A 3273-nucleotide genomic window follows, 5' to 3' on the forward strand; every position below is an offset into this window, starting at 1 on the left:
GACTGAATAGGTCACCAGAAATTGTAACGACCCAGCCCACTAGCAACAATAACTCGTTGGGCCCAACCACCGGCCCAAAATGCTTAAGCCCAGTTATTATTACTAGTGTCTAAGTTTCTTATATATCCAATCACATCCCCATTTATATCCGATATGGGATTATTGGAGTGTGACACAAATAATCCGCTCTACTTCTAGATCACGATGATAAATATGGAAAGTAACCAAGTAAAGCAATAAGTAAGAAGTCAAAGGGTGCTAGGCTCATAACATAATATGCAAGGTAATAAAGAGAGGGTGGAGAGAACGTCACCGAGTGTGCACCACTTTACCGACTTCGGATCGAAGTACCCACTTGTATGAATATTGCGCATGTGTCCCAACTGTGAAAGGTCGACAACCAGACCTACGGAGGGCCCACCGGATTAGTATCTAACCCACATATAAAGAACACTAAACCCACAACCCCACACATGATTTCACGGGAATCGATCTCCCAAAACCGATTACGGTAACTCGCCGGGAGTCCCAAAAATCTCACCGGGACTCCGCCGGGACCCACGAAGTGCCCCAGGACTCACCGACTCGTGCCATGAGTCACCCGCTGCCACAAAACACTGTAATAAAGGTGTCTTGGCAGCAAACACCAAAGTCTCACATCAAAACGATTATCGTCGGATAACCGTTCCGATCCGGGTTCCCGAGAGTGTCATTTTCGACACCGGAACCCACCGTCGCTAACCCATCATCTCCGAACCCCTGAAATGACATTAGTGACCAGCCAACAAGGCTCAGCGACAAAACATAACTCACTCTAGCACTGTCGAAAGAAATCTGAACCGAAACCGTGTTCCGTCGGCGAATTTCGTCGAAAAACGCATCGAAAATCGATATTCGATTTCCGTGAAGGGCCTCGGACCTTGGACAATCAGTCAAAAGATCATCGGCCACCTACACATACTGCCCACAACAGCTAGCCACGAAGTGCACAATTGCATAAAAGCCCCTACAAATTCATAAAATCATATTATTTTATGAGATTTACGGAGTTTTTCGGCTCGATACCGCAAACTGAGGGCTTTCGTGGTCAACTGAGACACGTGCTGATAGGTTTCGACATGCCGGAGGCCGTGCTCATGGTCCAGAGCACAGCGGCTCACTGTGGAGAGCGCGGGAGCGACACAAAGTTCAACGAACCCTACGCACAGAGCTTAAACAGGGCATATTCCACAAACCAGGGGCTCTCTAACCCCAATGGAGATGAGAACGATGATTAGCATTGATCAAGGATCATCGTGCTCACTTTCGAAGGCATCGGAATGGCCTCGGATCACCGAAATAGTGCAAACGACCCCGAACCAGTGCACAAACAGCATTAATTGGCTTACAGGCAGGGGGAGCTAGGGCACGGCCAGCGGTGCGCTCAGCGGTGGGCGCGCAAACGGCAACCAGGTGCGGCCGACGGGGGAGGCCGGGGCTCGCGCTGGCCGGCGGCGGGAGACGGGGGCGGCGGCGCTGGAGCAACCCGAGCCCACACGGTTTAAGCTCGAGCTAGACGAGCTTCTCTGACAACGACGAGGGTCGAGGTGCCCAGAGAAGTGGTGCGGGGTCTCTCTGGGACTGAATGGAGGGGTGGACGACAGCGGCCGGCGACAAGGGAGGCGGTGCAGAAGCTCTAGGTCGCACAAGCCCTAGCTTGGCCGCAAGCTGCAGTGATGGCCACGGTGGCGGTCGGGGCACCTCGCGGCGGCGACGATGGATTGCCTGAGGTCGAAGGGAGGCGGCAAGGGCAGCCCCAGGCGACGGCGGCCCTTAGGAAGAGAACTGGGCTTTCCTCGGCCCGAGCTCACCTTAGATGGTCGCAGGGCTGCTGAGGTCGCGGTGGTCATACCAGGGACGACGGCAGTCGGCGCAGGAAGTCGCCGGAGGTCCGGTGAAGTGCCGGAAGAGATCCCAAGGATGGGGGATCACCTTGCCAGATTCTCGAGCAAAGATGGAGGCCAACAAAGGCAATGTGGGGAAGAGAGAGAGAAGTTGGCGGCTTTTCGAAGGCCGGAGATGCCCGCTGGTGGCGAGGGTGCACGCGGCGTGGGCAGGGGAGGGCGGTGAGGCGGCTGGGGTCTCAGCTCAGGGTGGCAAAGAGCTTGGGTTAGGGTTTGGACCATGAAAATCCTAGTTGGCAATATATATACAAGATGTAATTTTGCATAAAAGTCCTCCAACCTCTCGATTATCTCTCGCCATTTTTCTCTCCAAATTATGCTTTTACTACACGAAATCGCAAAATAGTCCCTTCCATGACTTTCGACATAACCAAATCTTGAAAATAATAATTTTGTTTCACTAAAACTGTGCAGTTTTGTAGAGATAGCCAACTTTCTAAATTTTTATTTAATTAAAAACTCACTTTCTACCTCTACCATGGGCCTAGACATTGTACAAGAGGCCGAAGAGAAAGTTTCAATTGCACGTCAAAAACCAAGTTTGAATTGCGCATCAAAGGTTGTTGATGGTGCAAAGTTGCCAAAAGAGCTACTCTGACAAACGCTAATGCGATTTAAAGTTTAGCATCGAAAATCATGTGCTCTTGTAGGTCTCTCCGCAAGTGGCATTAAGCATTTTGGAATGCGAGGGAAGCTAACTTCTCGATATATTAGACCTTTTGAGGTGTTGGAGCGGATTTGTCCCGTGGCATAAAGTGTGGTGCTACCTCAGAGAATGGCAAGAGTATATGACGTGCTTCACGTATCTCTACTCTACAAGTGTGTACACGAGTCAACACATATTATCAGACCTTTGGAGTTGTGGGAGAATCTGTGCTACGATGAGTATACAGCTAGCATCCTCGCCCGACAAGAAATACTATTCTAGAGTCACTCCATCCCTTATGTCAAAGTGTTATGGAGCAACCATGAGAAGGGCGAAGCCAAGTGGGAGCTCGAGACACCATGTGGAAGCATTTTCTTCATCTATTTGAGAAATCTCAATAAGGTATGGAATTTATTTTCACAAACAAACTCTTTTAAGGGAGGAATATAATGTTCCAAACTTTGGTTAAATTGGCAAAATGCGGATAAAGTCATGCTAGACATAAACATAAATAAAATGTCAGAGAAGTCGAGACTGAGTATGGGTCGAACTGAAACCAATTCGGATTGAAACTGAGTTTCGAAAGTGGTGGAAACTGGAGTTCGAGATTTCTCGTATGCCCGATAGGATCCTGGGCACTCAAAACGATATCGGACGGCCAAAAGAAAGTGCCCAGAACTATTG

This window comes from Ananas comosus, linkage group 10 (assembly GCF_001540865.1).
Source record: "Ananas comosus cultivar F153 linkage group 10, ASM154086v1, whole genome shotgun sequence".
NCBI classification, from domain to species: Eukaryota; Viridiplantae; Streptophyta; class Magnoliopsida; order Poales; family Bromeliaceae; genus Ananas; species Ananas comosus.